Source organism: Onychomys torridus, chromosome 6 (assembly GCF_903995425.1).
Source record: "Onychomys torridus chromosome 6, mOncTor1.1, whole genome shotgun sequence".
NCBI classification, from domain to species: Eukaryota; Metazoa; Chordata; class Mammalia; order Rodentia; family Cricetidae; genus Onychomys; species Onychomys torridus.
Window position 1 is genome coordinate 1,614,591 of NC_050448.1, and position 22,828 is coordinate 1,637,418.

Below are 22,828 nucleotides of genomic sequence, written 5' to 3' on the forward strand. Positions count from 1 at the left end.
TTGGCAGGGAAGTAGGTCTTATTGATCTCAAAAGTTCCAGCTGTTTAAACTTTTGTTAAAACAGTCATGACATGATTAGGTTGATTATCATTTTCTAGGTAGAGTTAGACTTTTCTTTCTTCTTGTAAAATTCTCTTTGTGTGTGCTTTTATATGTGTGTATGCCCATGTGCTCTCATTTACTCACAGTGTTGGTATATCTGTAATATCTGTATGGTAGCACCTTTTCACACTATGGTAGAACAGCTTGTTAGGGGACAAGGGGGCTGCTTTCCTCCCACTCAGCAAGCTAGGCTGCAGGGAACAGAAATGGTCAGTGGTCAAAGGAATGTCTGCTGCAAAATCCACAAGTACCTTCTACCAGTGTTGAAAACACCAAGGAAAGGACAAATGTCTAAGAGGCTTAGTCTAAGTTTTCATTTCCATAGGAGGCAGTGATAGGAGGCTTTCAGCAAACTGAAAGATAACCTTGGTTACCTTTGAGTTCTAGACAAATCATGGGTACACAATGAGACCTTGTCTCAAGAGAAAAAAATAAAAATATTTACAAAATTTAACAGATGATTAAATGACAAATTCAAGATTTCATCAGATACTAGTTATGAAGATTTATCTGTAATATAAGTAGAGGAAAAAGAATTGCCTCAAAACCTAAATTTGCTTGACTTTGCTAATGAATACAAAATTGGGTTTTATGAAGTCAGATTTCTTTGTTTTCTAAGAGCAAAAGAAAACAAAAAATCCTCTTCTCTATGATTGGTTGTACTGTTAGAGACAGTAACCCAGCAATCTAAGAGACATTCTTTCATGAATTTGTCTGTAAATACTCATCTCTTCAAATATCCCTTGAGCCAGCTTTAGGATTTTACTCTTTCTCTCAGCAACTTGGAAGTTGAATACTATTTATAATTTATTTATTCATATATTCCCAGCACTGGAGATTGAACACAGGGTCTCATGGATGCTAGGCATGTACTCTACTATTAGCCATATCCACAGCCATATGTCAATTCTTGTTCATAGGTAGTAAAGTGAGCAAATGTGAGCTCATTTCCTGGAGTGGTTGTAGGGCTGTGTGTGTATATATGTGTATGACTGTGTATGTACATACATAAACACACACATACACACACACATATATGTATGTATGTATGTATATATTCAGTTAACTACCTCCTTTTACAGTGTTTCACTAAGTTTCCCAAACAGGTCTTTAACTTGAAATAACTCCTTCATCAGCCTCCCAAGTAGCTACCAATATAAGTTTGTGATACCAAGCTCAACTAAATAAGGTCTTGGATTCATTTCATAGGGCATTTGCACAACAATCCGGTCTTGGTTTTAAAGATTATTCTTTGATATTCTTGGTACTGTGTTATCTCTTCTTACCCTTCCTGTGAACTGTCCTGCTGCTGGGTTTTAAGACTTAAATGTTGAAGGATGATCCCCACCCTGCCACAGTGGGTCTCTCTGCCTACTTTCTATGCTTTTCAATGTTGATTCCAAAGAAGGCTTGATAGTATGTCCTTACTTCTAGTATCTTCAAAAATAATAATATGAGAAGACATGTACATCTAGGGCAGGGAACATTTCCTCTCAATTTCTGCATTTTTCCTCCTATAAATTCTCCCTAAGCAAAATGCTTACCTACCTTTACATATGCACTTATTTCATAGAAATATCTTCCTAATAGTAGGAGGATTCTTGTCTATTTGAACAGTGTAATATATACCTAAAATCAAATCAGATTGCCCCTCAATGACATGTCAGTCATCTCTCCAGAGCCATCCGTCCAGTGTGACCTACTGTGTTCACTCACCTATACATGTCTTGTCTTCTCACCAAAGTGATCAAGTCCATGTTAGATAGTACTGTAAATCTGCTCCTTAGGTGGTATGATTTTACAAATACTCAATGTCCTAGTTTCCTTTCTGTTGCAATGATAAAAATCTCCTGATAAAAAGCAGCTAGGGTAAAAGAATTTATTTGGTTGATAATTCCTGGTCCATCACTGTATGGAAGTCACAGAAGCAGAACACTGAAACAGGTTACACCACATTCAATCAGGAACAGAGAGAGACAAATGCCTCCATACTTCCTGCTAGTTTACTTAAGCTCAGCGAGCTTGGTTCACTCTTACAGAGTTCAGGAACCACTTCCTATAGAATGGTGCTGCCCACAATGGGCTAGGTCTTCCTATGTGAGTTGAGAACCAACACAGTCCCTCCACAGGCCAGCCTGATCCAGATAATTCTTCATTAAGACTCTCTTCCCAAGGGACTGGATAGGTGTCCCAGCAGTTAAGAGTATTTGCTGCTCTTGCAGAGGACCCAAGTTCAGTTGCAAAGATAACCGTTCTGTTCTTAGAACCCACATCAGGTAGAACACAATCATCTCAGTCTCCAGCTCAAAGATGATCTGGTCTTTATGAGCACCTGTACTCACATGCACATCACCCACAAATACACACATACCTATACATAATAAAATTAAATTAAATCTTTACAAAATTTTAAAGACTCTCTTCTCAGATGTTCTAGTTTGTAACAAGTTGACAGTAGAAATTAACCACACATGAAAATCAGTAAGAAAAGCAAATGACAACATAATGGAAAACGTTCTCAAAACCTTGGCAACCTGTGGAGAGACATTATACAGTATTACACACAGAACCTATCACCTTAAAAATGAATTTCTCACACATCTCAGACTGTTAGCTTTTTCCTCCATTCATACAAAAAGTTTTTATCCCTTAACTACCACATAAAAAGTACAGACAGGAAATGAACAAATCTAGTTCATTACCATCAGGCTAATTCACAGTTCAACTGCTCATTTCATCTACTGCCATTCAGAATCATTTGGTTTTCTTACAGTGTCTCCTGCTTTGTGAAGATTCTTAAAAATAGAATGTTAGTTCTAATAATACAGCTTGGAGACATTTGGGTTGCTCACAGACATTCCATCTTTTTATGCTCAAATATTTTCTATTTCAAAACCATTCATACAGTAAGTACCATGCTGTTCTTTCTCAGATCCTTATAAGATCTTACAACCCCAAGAGTTGCCATCAAGTACAGTACAACACAAAATATGGTCCTTAAGCATGGAGTATACCTAGACTACCATTAACACTTCTGTGTGAGAGTTTTGTATTAAGCTCATTGCTGATCAGATCTCTGACAGAAGCTGCCAAACTGGAGAGCCTCCCATACCTGCAGACAAAGCCCTAGTGGCTGCATGTTCTCCTCTGGCAGTTGATGGAGTCCCTGCAAGAGTACCCATGGTTCTGGGATCAAGTTTAGGCTGCACTTGGTGACTGTGGCTATGTACGTGAGAATCAGAGAAGGGGACTGAGCTGTGCACATTTTGAGCCAGAACCACTGTAACCATCCTGGCATGAATGATTTAAGATAATCTAAAGATATGCTTGGGCCCCTCTATTTGGCTATCAGACAACTGAGATGATAGTATGCAAGGATTTGGAATTCCTCCAGGAGACTCATGCTAGGAGAAGGAAAAGGCTGAAGCTTGGTACCAGCCACAAGAGGAATGCAGCGCCCAAGAGGAGATTTCACACAATTCTGACAACAGAGAGACTGATGCTTATACAATGATGATGGGTAGAGCCACACCTTGACCATGACTGCTTAGCTATGTATATGTCAGTACCTGGAAGATGGACTTGGGGAGGAGGTCCTATTCCCAAGGTGACCACTTAGACTAAATCACCAATTTTCTGATGCTTTACTATTAGTTATTAATTAGTTAATTATTCTACTGAGGATGGGTGGCCCAATCTGGGTTGTTAAGGCAGGAAGGGCCGAGGCTGTGATCCTGACAATTCCACAAACATCCATGGTGTGGGGAGAAGAAGAAGGCTTGAATGAATGGCATTCTTGACATGGGCCTTGTCATTGACCAACATGTCAGATTCTTATGAATTTGACAAATCCTTTCCTGGGGTGAGGTTCACAGGAAGCACAATGCTTTATTCTGGTCTGAGTGTGACTGTTGACAACATGTGCAAATACCAGCATCTAGGAACGACTAGCCAGTATGTGCAAGAACCAGAAACCAGTTTTCTCCTCCAGAATGTCTATAACTTGGCATTGCTTACCTACAGAGACCTCTTACCAAGGCTAGATAACTCCTCTCTCTGTGATATACATAATAACATGCTGAGTTCTGGGGTTTCTGTGTGTTGGTACCACTTTACAAGAGTGCTCACAACACATCTGACTCCAACTTTTCTATATGTGTATCTGTGTGTCTATTCTTTCTTCCTTCCCTCACCACCCCAGTTATGTCAAATCCAAAGCCTTTCATGTAAAAACACCTAGGGTAGAGTCCTGAGCCAAGCTATACTGGAAGGAAGGAGTTGCCTGGTATACAGTAAATGAACTGGCTGGTATTCTGTAGAGAACAAGAGTTCACAGATAAGCACTAGAAAAAATAGAAATGTTAAACACACAGGCTTTTTTCTTCAATGGAATAAATTGACACCTGTTTTGCATCCAGAAGGCTGTGAATGAATGTGTTAATACCTAGCAATCTTTGCTATTTTATAAAGCCAGCCCTCATCAGAATGCCCCAGAATCCTGAGCACTGTTTCCCTGTCAATAGAACCCATCCTTATGCTTATTACAAACCCTTCCTCCCTAGGCCCTTGTCCTGAGCGCTCTTTCTCTGTCAATAGAAACCATTCTTGTGGAAAAGGTCACAGGTGCTTTGCTAAAGAGATGCACTTTGGGCCAAGCAGTGGTAGCACACTCTTTTAATCCCAGCATTCACGGATCTCTGTGAGTTCCAGGCCAGCCTGGTCTACAAAGCAAGTTCCAGGATGAGCTCCAAAGCTACACAGAGAAACCTTGTTTTTTCTTTTGAAAAAACAAATAAAAAAAGAGATACACTTTGCAAAGAAGTTTAGATATAGTCATACCTAAAGCTTTGTTGTGACAATTGTCAAGAAGAAACTTTCCTGCAAGTTTTACTGTGTTTAAATATGTAAAAAAAAAAAAAAAATCACTTGGTGTCAGACTGTAAAATTTTTGAAACAGCACTAGCTAAGTCATGCTGACTTGAGTTTCATTCTTAACCTCACCCAGATCATTTCACTACTAGCTATTACACTTACAGGAACCCCTGCAGTAGCCATTGAAATAGTAAGCAGCACTCTTCTTTCTTGGTTTTCTTTAGCCCCGTTTCCAAAACAACTGGTAGAGGCCTGCAACTTTTAGGACAGTACACCACTCAACAAGAGCCCTACAAACCCTTAACCTCTCCTTCCTGTTCCCAATTCTTATTGTTGTTTCTGTTAACTTCTGTAGTGAAACAAGATCACAAAGGTCTGACAGGCTGAGCAACATGGTGGCATGCAGGCAGAAATGATACTAGACCTGAGAGTCCTATATCTTGATAGTCAGGCAACAGTAAGTGGTCTGTCTCACTGGGTGTGGCTTGAGCATATACAATAACTCAAAGCCTTTCTCCACAGTGACATACTTCCTCCAACAAAACCACACCTACTCCAACAAGGCCACACCTCCAAAGAGTGCCATTCCCTTTGGGAACTATTATCTTTCAAACCACCAAACATGGTTTATGTATTTAAGGAGGCCCTTATATAGTGGAAATTCTTTGAACTTGTAATATCATTCTAGAGTCCACATGTATAATAAAAATTCTAACAAGTTTCACTTGAAATAGTTAGGTGACCTTTCCTGAGTAGACATGGACAAATGTCCATCAACCACATATAGAGCAACTAGGACAGACCAGAAGAAATCATTCCACTCATGTCTAACTTAATCAGTGCTTTGCTTTCAGGTGTTACTTAGAGGAACATGGTGACTCAAAGTCACCATGGAGGATGTATCATGAAAGCTGCATCCCTTAATTTTCCTGCCCAACCTGCAGGCTGTTCTTGGAGAGCCGACTTTTCCCTAGCTAGAGGTTGCTGTCTTGATAACCTTCCAGTATATCCTTGTGGATCTTGTAACTTTTTAAAATTCTTGTCAATTTCAGTAGCTTTTTGGGTTCTATGAGTTCCTGTCTTTGGAAAGAAGCCAGATTTTACCCATAGGCTAAAAGTGTTCTTTCTTTGACTGAAACAGTTTTTGTTTTGTTTTGTTTTTTTAAATATCCATCCATGTTATGTGAAAGTTAAGCATTTACAAATTACAGATCCTCTTAGAATAGAGAAACATAAAAAAAAATAACAAAGTTAAAAGTCCTAGAAATAAATGAGCTATGTAATAACAACAGTTGAAGGTCTTCCAACTTCACCCATTCCTTTTCCCACAGACAGTTTTTGTTGTTATGGCTGTTCTTCTTCTTGTTGAGTTGGATTTAGATTTTTGGGTTTGCTTGTTTGTTAAGATGGGATCTTACATACTCCCAATTCATCCTCAGTTTATTCTCTATGTAGCAAAAAATGTCCTGGAAATTCTGATCCTCCTAACTCCATATATCCTACCAAATGCTAGGAATACAGGCAACAACAATCACTCCCAGTTTACACTGTATTGAATATTTGTTCCAAGGCATCATGCATGAGAGGCATGAATGCAACAAAGTGAGCTAGCTACATCTTCAGCCTCTATACATTTGCTTTTGCCATATACTCATCATCTTTCTCTTTTTTCCTTTTCTGGCTTTTGATCTAACCCTCTCTTCCTGCCTTCTTTCTGATTTCAACTCCTTTGCTTTGTAGGTCACACTGCATGAATTAGATATATGAAGGTGCATGAGTTAGATACATTAAGATACAACATGGCCAATGCTTTACCAGATAAATCTAACCCCCATATTGTAGATTATTTATTTATTTATTTATTTATTTATTTATTTATTTATTTAGGTTTTTTGACACAGGGTTTCTCTGTGTAGCTTTGGCACCTTTCCTGGAACTCACCCTGTATCCCAGAGTGGCCTCAAACTCAAATTGCCTCTGCCTCCAAAGTGCTGGGATGAAGGTATATGCCACCACCTGGCTATTTTTGGGGGGGATAGAAAATTATTTTTATAGCAGGTTCAAGGGTAAATTGGTATATATTTTTAATTTAGATAACTATAAGTCATTTTTCTTCTACTGTGATAAAACACCATAACCAAGCAACTTTTAGAAAGAAATATTTATTTGGGTTTATGGTTTCAGAGATATGAGTCCATAATGGCAGACTGAAGACATGGCAGCAAGAAAGGAAAACTGAGTGTAGCAGGCTTTCTCAGACCACTAGTCCCCAAATCATGACACAAAGACTTATTATTAATTATGAATGCTAAGTCTTATCATATGCTTCTCCCACTAGTTCTTATAACTTAATTTAACCTGTTTCTCTTCATCTATGTTTTTGCCTTGGGGCTTTTTACTTTTCTTTCCTTTGTATTCTATGGTGATATATTGTGTACCCTGATAAACTTGCCTGAATATCAGGGAACAGAGCCAGACACTAGATTAAACATAGAAGTCGAGCAATGGTGGCACACATCTTTAATTCCAGCACTTGAGATCTCTTGCCTTTGCTTGGGAAGCACACATGTCTAATTCCAGGAAGTAATATGGTAAGGCAAAGAAAGGTATATAAGGCATGAGGAAACAGGAACTCACTCTCTTTAGGCTGAGGATTTAGTAGAGGTAACTAGTGGCTGGCTGTCCTGCTTCTCTGATCTTTCAGTTTTCATCTTGACATCTGCCTCTGGGCATTTTAGTAAAAGGCCATATAAGATTTAAACAACATCTCTCATCCAACTTGTGGCGTATGAATTCACCAAAAAGCCACTTGCCTGTGGCCTTGCTAGCCCTGGCTCAGCCCAAGCTGCATGTGACTGGAGTCTTTACTCTATGTGGTCCAGAGTCCCTAATACATGGGCTAAGTTTTTGTTGCAGCCTCTCTGCAGCAAACTCCATAGGTTTTGGGGGGCTCCAAAAACCATAGGAATTAGCCATTTCCTCATGTTTCCTGATGCAGATGGCTGGCTCTTTGGCTTCTTCTCTCCTAGTGGGTTGTGGGCGCTCCCTGGATCTTCACCTTGGGCTGCTACCACACTAGGTAGCTGCCTTGAAATCCTCTCAGACTTCTGCTGTTTTACATAGAAGCAGTCAGCCTCATAGCTAAACTGTCATTGTTGGGAGATTTGGTGAGACAATTGGGATTTTTTAAAGAGAGAAATTAGTTAAAAGAGATTTTTTTCTCTCATTAAAAAATGGGAAACATTTTTACAATGGAGGGGATTTTGTCTCTTTTTGACAATACAATTGATTGTCTGAAAATGGAACACTTAAATGAGAGGATAATTAATGCAGATGGGATTTATGTAATGTCAATTATAAATATTTTTGTTTGATCATTTATGTTTTATTATTTTAAAAGTTGGTTAATGTGGGTGCCAAGATAAAAATTTTAAGGAAACTTATTAAAACTGATCATAGAGAAATTCAGACCCAGACAGAAGAATTTAAAGGTGAACCAATCTTAGCATTGCATTATATGGTTACAAAGAAACAGCCTAAGGCTTTCAAACAGCCAACATTAATCCATCCAGTAACCTTATAGGAACTGACAAATGTTCAAGGCTGTGGAAGAACTGACTGGACTCCTATGCAAATGTTAGATTTGAGGAGATTCAAAGAAGTTATAGTGTCATATGGTATGGATTACCCATTTGTGAAGCAGATGTTAAACTCAATACAATTATCCCTCAAGATGAGAGATTTATTTACAGCTGCCTTAGAAGCTGGTCCCCAATTACAATGGAGGTCCTGGTGGAAGGATGAGGCTAATACTGTTAAACAATGAAGTAAGGTTAGAGGTATGGAAATATCCAAGATCAACTTCTTGGAGAGGGAGATTATGCTAATGTAGAAAGCTTATCTCTACATGATGACCCACACCCTAGCTTTATGCCAAATGACAGCCTTGAATGTTTGGGACAGAATTGAAAAAGTAAGAAAGAAAATTGAGTCATTTATAAAAGTTTTACAGGGCTCAAAAGAAACCTTCACTGATCTCTTACAAAGGCTGTCTTCAGCAGTAAATAGAATGATACCAAATTCAGAAGCTAGTCAATAATTGAATCTCTGGCTTTTGAAAATGCAAAAGCGTAATGCAAAAGGGAAATTAGGACATTAAAGTCAAGATCAGCACCCTTGGAAAATGGATCTGAGATACAATGAATATTGAATCTCATGACCATGATGGTACTTGAATAGAAAAGGTGATTTTCAGAGGTTCAAAGAAAAATAATAATGTCAGATGTTTCAAATGTGATTAAAAAAAAAAAAGTCATCTAAAAAGGGACTATAAATGGTGTGTTTCTACAAACAATATTTTTTCAAGGAACAATGTTAACAGAATGCCCTTCCCTTCTGGATTATGTAGAAGGTGTGGCAAAGGCAAATATTAAACTAGGGAATGTAGATCAACAAGGGAGAGACAAGGCAATCCTTTACCTTTTCCATCAGGAAACTCGCTGAGTGGCCTCTCAAAGGCCCCCATAACAAATTTAGTTCAGTCCTTTCTTGTCATCATGTAAATATCCCCTTTCCAGAGCAATTAAAGAGCTTAATGACTATTGTAATAAACCATACTGTTCCAGATGGAGGAACAACTTTAGAAAATAAAACAAATATTTAGGGAGAAACCACGAAACAAAATTGATAAAGATTACAAAAGGAAAACTCCCCAAAGTTATTATTGGGGGAAGGAATTTGCTTTTGTTTCCAGGGGAATGAAGGCTAAGGAATCTGAAGAACACTGGACAAATGAGACATCTGAAGAAAAAGGATAAATCATCTAGAAAAAAATGTCCCACAAAAAAAGACTGTCTGCAGTGAACCATGACCACACCTAAGGGAGATTTTGAAGTCTCCAAAAAGATGATAGGGTCCCTCAATGATTATTCCATCAGGACAATAATAATAGCACTAAGCTGACAAACACCACTCAAAGATTGGCTTTGGACTACACACTGCTCAGGACAATTTTGAAATGGCTAGCTGAGATTATCCTGCCTCACAGACTACTCGAGCAAGGACTTGAGACAAGCCCTACACGTTCCCATTATGCAGAGACTAGACAAATGATATAACTATCTCTCCCAGGATTTGACAACTAAACCAAAATTTTCTTTTCAGGATCCCCTAAAGATGTCTTTGCCCCCAGACAGCAGGAAGTAATTTTAAGAACACAATCCCACATTCCCAAGAGGTAGGATAGGTGGTTTTTGGTCTTTTGGTGGGTTATGGATAATTGTCATTGTTTAGGATGGTTGGTAACAAGTTGTCAATTGTTAATGGTCAGGAAAAAAGCTAAACAAAGGAAATTATATTCAGGGTTCTTGTTTGAAAAACAGCAGATATAGATATGATAAGATAAAAGGTATCTATCTCAAAAAAGATATAGAAATGATGGATACAGGGAAGATTACTGAATCTACTCTGAAAAGAAATAAGGGAAAGATATAGATATGCTAAGATAAAAAAGGTAGATTATTGAATCTACTTTTAGAAAGCAACAACTAGTTTTAAATATTTTACATTGGATTGGATTCTTATATTTGTATACAAGTTATGTGTGTTATAAATTAGAGATTGATTTTGTTAGAAATACTGTACATATATTTCTAATCTTGTTCAAGGTATTGTACCTATACAGCTCATTTGACAATGTAGTACAAATTTCTAGTCCTTGAAAGTTATTACCAATTAATTAGGATATAAAGAAATGCAAGTTAATGTTTAGTCACCTATTACAATTGAACATATAGTCATATTAGGTATATTTTCAAAGTCAAACAGAAATATATTTTAGAAAAACAGTTCATCTTCAAGCACTTCAGAGATCTACAGAATATGGCATATAAAATGTTTTAATAACATAGATTCTTTTTTATGATAATGAGATATGTCTGTTTTTGGCAATACCAATCTACTTCAGAGAAGATGATGAGCATTGAAGAAACTACTGTCTTTGTGGCAAAAGTTAGCCACTGGGCAAGAAAATGCCTTGCCTAAACTGCTGACAGTATGCTGTCCAAATTGGACAAGCAGGACACAAAACAAAGGACTGCCAAATCTTGCCAAGACAAGATAGGAAGGCCCTTCAGAATATCTTGCTTCACAAATAAGTCTGTCAGATATGCTAGGCCTGTAGGGTGCCCAACAGAAAACTATCTTATGATGTCTTTCAAATTTATACACTTTACACATCTTAGTGAGTTTCTTTTCAGAAATTTTTAACAAACAAGGAAAACTCTAACTATAACTATCTAATCTTCAACTCACTCAGAGACCTGAGAAGAAAATAATATTACCTACGAAGTGCAAGCAAGCGAATTCCAAAAAAATGTGAGTTATGACAAAAAGCAGCTAGCTGCCTGGACAGTCGCCCGAGATTTCTCTGTAACATTGGAGCATCATCTTTGGCCTACAGGCTTAGCATGTCTGTCAGACTCATTTGTGAAGCAGGATTTTCTAAAGAACCTTCCTGCCTTGTCTTGGTAAGGATTGGCAGTCCTTTGTTTTGTGTCCTGCTTGTCCATTCTGGACAGTTGATGTGACAGCACTTTCTTGCCCAGTGGCTAAAGTTTGCTGCAATGAAAGTTAACTCCATGTGTAGTTTCTTCTCAGAAGTAGATTGGTACTGCCAGGAGCAGATATGTCTCATAGCCATAAAAAAAAAGAAAAAAAAATCAATGTTATTAAAAATATCTTAAATGCCATATTCTCTAGATCTCTGAAGTGGTTGAAGATGACCTGTCTATCTAAAATATATCTCTCCTTGATCTTGAAAACATACCTAATAAGACTATAAATTTGATTATAATTACTAAGTTTCAATTTTTTATATCCTAATAGTTGATAATAATAACTTTCAAAGATTAGCAAATTGCACTATATTGTTAAATGAACTGTATAGGTACAATATCCTGAACAAGATTAGAAATATGCATATAGTGTTTTCTAACAAAAACAATCTCAAAATTGCAGCAATATACATAATTTGCATATACTATACAAAACTCCAATCCAACGTAACATATTTAAAACTAGTATTTGCCTTTTAAAAGTAGATTCAATAATCTACCTTTTTAACTACATCAAATCTACATCCTTCCTTTTTTCTTTTCAGAGTAGATTCAATAATCTACCTCTTATCTATATCCTCTTTTTTCCTTTCTTTTCTTTTCTTTTCTTTTCTTTTCTTTTCTTTTCTTTCCTTTTCTTTCCTTTTCTCAAACAAGAATCCTTAACTAATTTCCTTTGTTTAACTTTTTTCCTAACCATTAACAATAACAACCTGTAATGAACCATTCCAAACAATGACAATTATCCATAAACTGTTGAAAGACCAAAAACCACCAGCCCCACTTCTTGGAAATGTGGGCATCATGTACTTAAAATAACTTCCTGCTATTTGTGGGCAAAGGCATCTTTAGAGGATCCTGAAAAGAAAAATTGTGGGTTAATTGCCAAGTCTTGGGAGAGGTAGCTTTATCATTTGTTACCCAGTCTCTGCATAATGCAAAAGTGCATGTCTTATCTCAAGTCCTTGTTTGAGTAGTCTGTGAGGCTATATCATCTCAGTTAGCCATGTTGAATTTGTCCTGATCAGTTTGTACTCCAAAGTTGATCTTTGGGTGATGTGTGTCAGCTCAGTGGTATTATTATTGTCCATGTGGAATCATTATCGTGGGGCCCCACTATCATTCTGGAGACTACAAATTTGATGTTAGGTGTTGTCATGATTCCCTGCAGAAAACTGATAGAAACTCCAACACAAAAACATGTATAGGCAGCTAAATGAAGTCTTTTTCTATAATTAATTAGTACTCTATATGACCATTAATATCATAACAAGAGTTTAATATATAAATCTTATAAATTTTGATATAAAATTCATACCTTAAGAAAAGTTTAAAGAGTCAAAATAGAACCAAATAATTGTGAGATTAGCAGCAATAGAATAGTCCCTTAATTTTGGTTTTCTTCAGTCCCATATCAGAAGGCCCTTCTGACATGATAAGGAGATTTTGCATTTTCTTTTAAGATACATGCTTGAGTTTAGAGAAGGAGAGAGCCATTCTCCAACTCCAAAGCTAGCTTTAACTTTTAATGAACTGGGACTTTATAAATACCATTTGTGTTAAGTGTCTGTAGAGAAGAGCAGAAGCAAACATTTAGGAAGACATGAAATTTTATATGTGATATACCAATAGGCCAATTTATTCTTTTTCTTGGGACTGTTTTTTCTGAATGATTTATCTATTTTCTTCAGATTTTTCATTTGTCCAGTGTTCTTCAGATTTCTTAGTCTTCATTCTCCTGAAAGACAAAAACAAAAACCCTTCCCCAACCCTAACTTTGGGGAGGTTTCCTTTTGGCAAGTTATATCTGATGGTGAAAAGCAATTGTTAGTTGTATAAATTAATTTAAATTGAATGGTCACACTGGTTGATGAACTGTACTGTAGAAACAAAAGCAAAACCTCATCCCCATTGTAACACATATTCTGGTTTCCATTCTAAGGTCAGTACATCTTTAAAGTATATAGGCTGATTTAATTTTGTAGTTATTTCTATTATCCAATGTCCCTCCACAGCTGTTGTTCCTTTCTCATTAGCACTGAGAAAGTTCAAAGTTAATAGAGCATTATGTAATCTATTTCTGGGATTTTTTTGTTACCCACTTCTGTTTATTTAGCATATCCTTTAAAGTTTGATCTTTCTATAACTGCTTGGTCTATAGGATTATGTGGTATATCTGTAATATGCTTTGTACTGTAATGAGCAAAAAAATTGTTTCATTTTACCAGAGACATATGCTGGAACATTGTCAGTTTTAATTTGTGCAAGTATATCCATGATGGCTTTTCAGAGCTATTACTCACTAAAATCCTGGATAGGTATCAATGGTGTGCTGTATATATTTCAATTTTCCAAATTCTGCAAAGTGAAACACATCCATCTTCCAGATTTCATCTCTCTGAGTGCCCTTTGGGTTACATCCTGCTGGTAGTGGTGTTTGGTTGTAAAAAGAACAAGTAGGTCATTGCTTTATAGTTTCCTTGGCTTGTTGCCAGGTTATGGAAAAATCTCTTTTTAAACCCGTACTATTGACATGATTATTTTAAATTAAATTCTGAGGCCTCTAGCACATTTTCTATCAATAGTTGATTAATCTCACCAGTTCCTTGTGCTAGAGGGCCTGGAAAATCCATATGGGATCAGATGTGAGTTATATATAAGGGATGCTTTCTATTCCTGATTATATCTTATAACTGAATAAATAACAAACTCACTCTCTTTAAGCTGAGGATTTTTTTAGAGGTAAGAGCTAGTGGCTGGCTGTTCTGCTTCTTTGATCTTTCAGCTTTCACCCTGATATCTGGCTCTGGGATTTTTTTAAAAAATAAAAACCATTTACAATTCAAACAATAGTATGTCCTAGTTTTCCTGCTTCTTCTATGTCTGTCTGGCTGGTAGATGCCTGGCTGGCTGGTAGATGCCTGGCTGGCTGGCCCTGGGCATCTCCCTCTCTTTCTCCCTTGTTCTCTCTTCTCTCTCAGCCTAGATCCCCCCTCCTATGTATTCTCTCTGCCCACCAGCCCTGCCTATCCCTCTATTACCTAGCTATTGGCTATTTAATTTTTTATTAGACCAATCTGGTGCCTTAGGCAGGCAAGGTTAAACAGTAACATATCTCTGCATAGTTAAACAAATGCAATACACCTTTACATAGTTAAAGTAACATTCCACAACAGCTGAGAGATCATGTCTTGAACCACAAACAGGAAAAACAGTGGGCTAACTAAAAGTGGCATGAGTCTTTAAACCCTCAAAGCCTGCCTCCAATGTCATACCTCCTCCAATAATGTCATGCCTCCTAATGCTCCCCAATCAGGACCAAAACTGGAGACCAAGTATTTAACTACATGGACTTATGGGGGACAGCCTCATTCACACTCCTAAATATCTTAATACTAAAGAAATTCTATGATTTAGAACAACCAAACATGTCCCTTCCTAATTCATGTGTCACCAGAGAAAATTCACTACCTTGCTGAGGGTTCTAGTCTATCCTCTCCATATGTTGGACTTGGATTCCAATACCAAAGGACTGTGGCAGCCCACAAGGCCACCCTACCATGGTCTGCAAATTCTGGTGCAATGAATGAATCTTCAATTACTCTGATGACACCCTTGTGCTGTGGATATCGCTCTGTATAAATAAAAATGCTGTTTGGCCAGTGGCCAGGCAGGAAGTATAGGTGGGACAAGAGAGAAGAGAATTCTGGGAAGTGGAAGGTGGAGAGACAGATACCGCCAGCCACCGCCATGAGAAGCAACATGTAAAGACACTGGTAAGCCACAAACCATGTGGCAAAGTATAGACTAACAGAAATGGGTTAATTTAAGATAGAAGAAGTAAATAACAAGAAGCCTGCCACGGCCATACAGTTTGTAAGCAATATAAGTTTCTGTGTGTTTACTTGGTTGGGTCTGAGCGACTGTGTGACTGGCCAGCGACAGAGATTTGTCCTGACTGTGGGCCAGGCAGGAAAACTCTAACTACACCCTTGAAAATGTTTTTTATTATAAAATCTCTCAATGATTTCAGGAACTAAATGCTTGATATTATTCAATCCCAAGAGAGACTGGAAAATCTCAAGAGCCAGGAAAGATGTCATAGAACTTGATCTTGAAGGAATGGTTTGACTGCAGAAGAAAGATGGCTGTGGAACAAAAGCTTAGAGAGAGTCCTTATCACAGAAAAACAAAAACAGATAAAGGCTGTCTGCTCTTTCTGCTTCTCACTATTCCTGTCTCCAGTCCATCATTTATTGCCACTGAAATCACATGTTCTCTCTCTGTGATTATTACTGCAGGTAGGAGAACCAAAAATCATCTAATTTGTCACAATTCATCCTCCCAGTCCTTTTGGATAAAGCAATGGCCTCTTCACTATGACAGTATGTTTATTTCATTATTTTAGCTAGGATTCTAAGAACCATTTGGACTTAATACCTCATATCTCCTATCAAGTGCTTCCCCAGTCTATTCTCTAAAGAAATATATGCTTTTCTGTCTATGGACCACAATAATTTGAAGCTCAAAATATAACATTTAGCATAGACTGTCTTTTCAAACACAATGAGTGCGTTTGTCTCCTATATACACTAAGAGTTCCTTTAGCAGCAGGGACATGTTTCTGTTTCTTTTCAACTAAACTGAATTGGTCTTTTCAGATAAAATTTTTCTATGGCAAAGTGGAGATGAAAGCATGAAAGTGTTTGTGGTTCTAAGTAATAAGTGATGACATGAAGGTAAAAAAAATGGCTTTGGCTTTAAAAACCAATTCTTAGTGCTGGAGAGTTGGCTTAGAGGTTAAAAACACACATTGCTCTTGAAGAAGACCTAAATCCAGATCCCAGCACCCACATCAGGTGACTCACAACCACCTAGAGCTTCAATGCCTGCTTCTGCCTTCTGAGGACACCTGTGCTTATGTGTTTACACACACACACACACACACACACACACACACACACACACACACACCACATACATGCCATTAAAAATACAGTATTTAAGGGCCCAGTGGAGTGAGGTGGCAGAAGTTTTTGTATAAACACGATTTGGATTCACTTCTTACCAACAAATTGGGAGATTATCACCTTAGTTCCCAAATCTCACTAGCTCATTTTTTGGTCATTTACTCATTATGCACAGTATTACACACATCTTGGGGGTGGGGCAGAAGTTTTGCATTAAGCATATTCTTGAAAACAAGAATGTACCCTTCATTCTATCCATGAACAATTGGAAAAGATGCCCCAGTGCTGCCCAATGCCAGAGAAGAAAAATGGTGGGGCGGGGGGAGGGGGGGAGTGTTCTTCTGTGCTGAGCATGACTGTAGGTATGCCTTAGCTCTTTGTGCTCAAATGAGGCATTCTTGTGCTGATTGAAGGCATATGTTAAGACAGAGATGGCCTCCAAACCCCAGAAAGTAATCACAGCGAAGCAACCACATTCTGGATGAATGTAGCGAGATTTATAAGGAGCAGAAATTCATTACTCTGGATCAGGCATGGAGAGGCTTTACCCTGACAGTAAAGCTGATAAAGAAGATTTCCCAAGACACACTGGCATCTATATAGTTGAAGAAGTAGCTCTTATTATGCATGAGAAGCTACCTATTTGTAGTCTCTGTATATGTAACACCTGCTCAAAGTGAAGAAGCTCTGTTAGTTTCATATAAACAAAATGGGGTAATGTCTTAGTCAGTATTCTATTGCTGTGAGAAGACACCATGACCAAGACAACTCTTACAGAAGAAAACATTCAATTGAGTATTTGCATACAGTTTCAATCTATGATAAATCATGGCAGGAAGCATGACAGGTGGCAGACAGGCACAGAGCTGAGTGTTTACACCCTGTATAGGAACAGCAGGCAAAGAAAGACAGACTAGGCCTGGGCATGGGACTTCGAAACCTCAAAGTCTACCCCCAACAACATACTTCCTCTAAAAAGGCAACATTCCTAATCTTTCTAGTCCACTCAAACAGTTCCACTTGCTGGTGACTAAGTATTCAAATATATGAGCCTATGAGGGCGATTCTTATTCAAACCACCACAGTCCGGAAGCTCTAGGTAATATTATCCTAGCTGGCACAGAGGAAATTAAAGCAATTAAAGTGTCTTTGATGAAATGACCAGTGATAATGGAGTAGAAGCCTTACTACAGAGCAACTGAAAGAGAACAGAATGCTGGCCATAGACAAGGCTACTCAACAGGATTGTATCACTTATTCCACCCAAGAGTGCTGAGCCTTTGTAGATGATATTAGTCACCCCAGTCAGTCTCTTCTAGTGACCAGACAATGCCTTACCCACATTTGTCAGTATACAGTTCAGGTTCCCATCAGTTACTGACAGGGATCTGAAGAAACACCCTGAAACAACCAGTTCCCATGAGCCTTTCAGAGGAGCCCTCTGCCCACTGTACTTCAAGATGGGAGGTTGGTCCTGTGGCTCTGTATTTGAATCCTGCTGAGCTTCAGCCAACTGAAGGTTTATCACTGGAGTTCAGGGACATCGTGGATGTTGTGGAAGACGGAATGTCAGGCCCTCCAATCACCCTTTTTTTTTTTCATCTTTCACTAAGCTTTGAACTTCATGAAGTCAAAGAAATTGCTGAGGGCCCAGGCCAGATGCAGATGGCTAGAGATAAGTGAGGATCTCAGGGACTCAAAATTTGGAGAAAACTATTGTCGCGGGGAAGCCGCAGCCACCCTGTACCTGGAACAACAAAGCACAAAAGACGGAGCCCGAGCCTCTGGGGCTCCTAGCAACGTGCCGGGGGCGGGAGTTCCATGGAGAATGGGGAGCAGGTCCACCTTATCATCATCATCCTCTTCCTCCAGCTTTTCCTCCGCGTCTGACGCAACCAGCAGCAGCGCTGCCACCGCGTCCTCTGCGACCGCCCCGTCTTCCCACGGATGTGATCTTCGCGGTGGGAAACTAAGTTTTTAAACTACCCCAATGGATGCAGACAGTGATGTTGCATTGGACATTTTAATTACAAATGTAGTCTGTGTTTTTAGAACAAGATGCCATTTGAACTTAAGTAAGATTGCTTTGGAGGGAGCAAATGTCATTTATAAGTGTGATGTTGGAAAAGTATTAATGAAGCTTAGGAAACCTAGGATTACAGCTACGATTTGGTCCTCACAAAAAATTATTTGCACTGGAACAACAAGTGAAGAAGAAGCTAAATTTGGGGCCAGACATTTAGCCAGTAGTCTGCAGAAATTCGGTTTTCAGGTAATTTTTACAGATTTTTAAGGTTGTGAATGTTTTGGCAGTTTGTAACATGCCCTTTGAAATCCGTTTGCCAGAATTCACGAAGAACAATAGACCTCATACCAGGTAGGTCTTTGGGGAGTCAAGACAGCACACAAACTTTGAAGCTGACATTCAGTATAAATAACAAAACATGATTGTGTTTTTATATAGCTATGAACCCGAACTTCATCCTGCTGTGTGCTATCTGATAAAGTCTCTAAGAGACTTTACAGACATTACAGATATTTTCAACAGGAAGTATCACAGTGACAGGGCCCAATGTAAAGGCTGTGGCCACTGCTGTGGAGTAGGTCTACCCATTTGTGTTTGAAAGCGTTTCTTCCATTCTTTTTTTTTTTTCATCCTGTTTTAATTTATTATATTTGTGTTTTAATTTTACATATCTGCCATGGGTTCCCCTGTCCTCACCCTCCCGCCCCCCCCCCCCCCCAGCCCCTCCCCTCAATTCCCATCTCCTCCAGGGCCAAGACTCCCCTGGGGATTCAATTTACTGGTGGGTTCAGTAAAGGCAGGTCCAGTCCCCTCCTTCCAGGCTGAGCAAAGTGTCCCTGGGTAAGCCCCAGGTTCCAAACAGCCAGCTCATGCTCTAAGGACAGGTCCAGGTCCCACAGCCTGGATACTATATAACTCACACTTGGCTGACCAGTTAGTCTCTAACTCAGCACCTTGAACCCTGCTGCACATTGGACTCAAACCACAAGGAAAAGTGGACCAACAGTGACTGAGGAAATAGACTCGTACTCACTGCTACAGTGTAAGCTCCAGTCCCTTTGGATTTACTTCAGACTTTGCTGTAATATAAAAAGAACTTTACAAGACATGACGTTGCTGCTTTTGCAGAAGGATGTTCTATTTATTTTGGCAGTAACTCATGTCCCCAGGCAGAGCTGTCGCAGTGCACACTGCCTTCCGAAGATGGTTTACTGTTGTCCTTATTTCTCCAGTCGGAGAGAATGTGTTTTCTTTGTGAATAGTCTTTTACATTTTTGTGTGCTGAATATGGGCACCAAAGAACCTATAAAACTTATCTTTTTAAATTGAATGTGCACAAATAAAATTTTGGAAAAGAAAAAAATATTGGAGAAAACCTATGCACAAAAAAAAAAAAAAACAAAAAAAAAAAAGAGCAAAACCAAAAAAAACCTGTCCTTCAAAGTGAATTGGCCAGAATCCACTTCTATCAGTTAATAATTTATTCTGGGAATGAAACAATTCCACAATTTAAAACAAAAAACACAAAGTCAAATGACTGGTGTATTGAACTCCTCATTCTTCTGAAACATATTTCTGATCATCTTTTTTCTTTCTGAACAGGAACAACCCAGATTATGCTAATTTTCTTTTGGGATATAAAGCACTATAGGTAAATATAAAATCAAATTTGTGTGGAATGGGCCTCTAGTGTCCAAAAGTTATAGAATTATTTACAAGTAAGAGAAAGTAAGTTAATCCCTGACTCTGGGATTGAATAAAAAGTTTGAGACAATGTCTGGGAAAGAGACATCTTTTTAATAGGATTTCCTAAGTTTGGACTGAAACCCACAATGATAATTGATTGCCATGTTTAAGAATGGTGACCTTAAGGTACTGATGGCCCCACTATGTTATTATCTGCATCTACAGGCCCACATCTTAGCCTTTCCTCATCTTCACATAATTGGGCAATCTAGATCATTTCCCTAGTGGACTGTAACTGTGATAAAAGTAACTCACAGGTCTGGGATCTCCTTAACCATCCTACTTTAAACTTATGTAAATTTCTCTTGTGATTCTTTTATGTAAAATTATTATTGTATATAGTTTCTGTTAAATGTTATGAAAACAGTAAAAAAAATACTTGTATATATGTACTTAAAAAGTAGAAAACCACTTCTTCATGTTTTACTTTGTGTTGTTCATGTTTTAAATAGCCTTTATTTTTATTTTGAAAAATGTGTCTTACTAAAACAGATTTCTATACTATGTCAGATGCAGAGCCATAGCAAAGGGTATGGCTTCACTTCATCACACCTCCTGACTTTTTAAGTCATTTTATTCCTGGGAAAAAGCTAACAGAAATTATTGCTGGGAAAATCCAAGTACTCCTGTAAATATTAAGTATCTTCACTGAAACACAGCAATTGTTTATGTGTAGCACAGCAATTTAGAATGTATGAATTAGTTTTCCCTTTAAAGTGAATAAGGAGGTTGATGGGATGGCTCAGCAGGTAAAGAAGCTTGCTGCTAAGCCTGATGACCTGAGTTCCTCTGAGTTCCACGTGGTGAAAAAGAGAATGAAACTCCTGAAAGTTGCCCTCTGACCTCCACAGGCTCACTCTGGCATGCATGCACACACATATACACACACAAGCACAAAATAAATGAGTGTGAATAAGAAAAGAAAAGTGAATAAGGCTTGAAGTATTATCAGTGCATTATAATTTCCTGCTGAAAACAAGGTAGCCAAATGGAAAGAGGTTAACATGCTCTATGCAAAATCAGATTCACTTAGCCACACAACCTTTATCTAAAGTAGTTTTTTCTTTTCTTTTCTTTTCTTTTTTTGTGTGTACATACATGAACATTGGGTACACTGCTCTATTACTCTTCACTCTATTCACTTGAGACAGGGTCTCTCACGGAACACAAAGCTCACTGTTTCCACTAGACTGACTCCCAAGATCTGTCTGACTTTGCATCCCAACACTGAAGTTACAGACACAAACATCCATGCCTGGCTTTTTTGTTTTGATTTTTTTTGTTTTGTTTTTTAAACATGGGATCTAGAGATTCAAACTCAGCTCCCTGAGCCATTTTCCCATCCCCTAAAATAGCTTTTTCATATTCAGCAAAAAATAGTTATTAACTCCATTAATTCACCCAACAAATAACTAGTAAGTGCTTTACTTATGGCTTCATTATTTGTTACAACTCAGCCTTAGTGTCTTCTCACTGGAAAGGGTGAATCAGTCCTCCTTGCTAGTATCCACTTTTTTACATCCTTAAGCATTGATGGTATTTTTCAGTCAATGAGATCTCCACATTTAAATATAGCATTACATACAGTGTGAACCAGCTAAAGACTGGTTTCAGAAAACTATCATGATTCTTCCTTTCCAGAAAAGTTAGTTTTTAAACTAGGAACTCCTTCAGAATCTATGATGTCTCCCAAAACTCATGTTGTCTCATTTGAGAAACTAACTTTATAAATGACTAACTCCTATTAACATAGACAGATGTAGCAGAATAAATCCTGGCTCAAGCAAAGATAGGGATTCTGGTGATCTTGATCAGTCATAGTTGGTGGTAGCAATAATTGATGAAGCTTTATGGGAAGAGACATTGGATATCAAGAACCACAAAAATGTTCATCTGTCTCATCTGAAAGTTTTTATGGAAAGTCTCAATCAGCTTTTACCAGAGTGGGTCATGGCTGTACACACCAGCTACATAAGTTCTCACTGAACTATTACAATCTAATTATTTGGAGAGAAGTAGAAAAAGATGGATTGCTTCATTCAGTCAATAAGGACAAAGCTATTCAAATATTATTTCATACATCATTTATTCACATTGATTGCATACATCAAGCCTTATTCTCAGAAGGATTTTGATTTGCTTTCTGAAATATATAAACTTCAAAGGCATTTTTAAATGATAAGTCAGTATTATTTAAAAATGAGGATGGTAAAGTAAGATGTAGTCAGAATCAAGCTGAACTTGAAACTTAGCTCTCAACAGCAGCAGCAAGTATATACAGGAGAGAACACCTACAATGAAAGAGAGAAGCAATTTACTTACTGGGAAAATCACAACCTTGCTGGACACTAAGTCCCAAAAGAAATTCACCTGTGATTATACTAGGATCAGAGAGACTCAACCACACCATGTGGGCACCTCCACAGGAAACATGTTCACTCCCTAATCTACACAGAGACTGAGACAGTGTTTATGGTTCATTGGGAAGTTGAGTGTCT

General features: G+C 38.1%; 2 pseudogenes; both read left to right on the forward strand.

Annotated features, from left to right (window-relative positions):
• LOC118585518 overlaps positions 1-18,539 on the forward strand; it is a 173,065-nt pseudogene extending 154,526 nt beyond the window's left edge.
• LOC118586289 lies at positions 18,444-19,195 on the forward strand (annotated as a pseudogene).
• Positions 19,196-22,828: the final 3,633 nt, after the last annotated feature.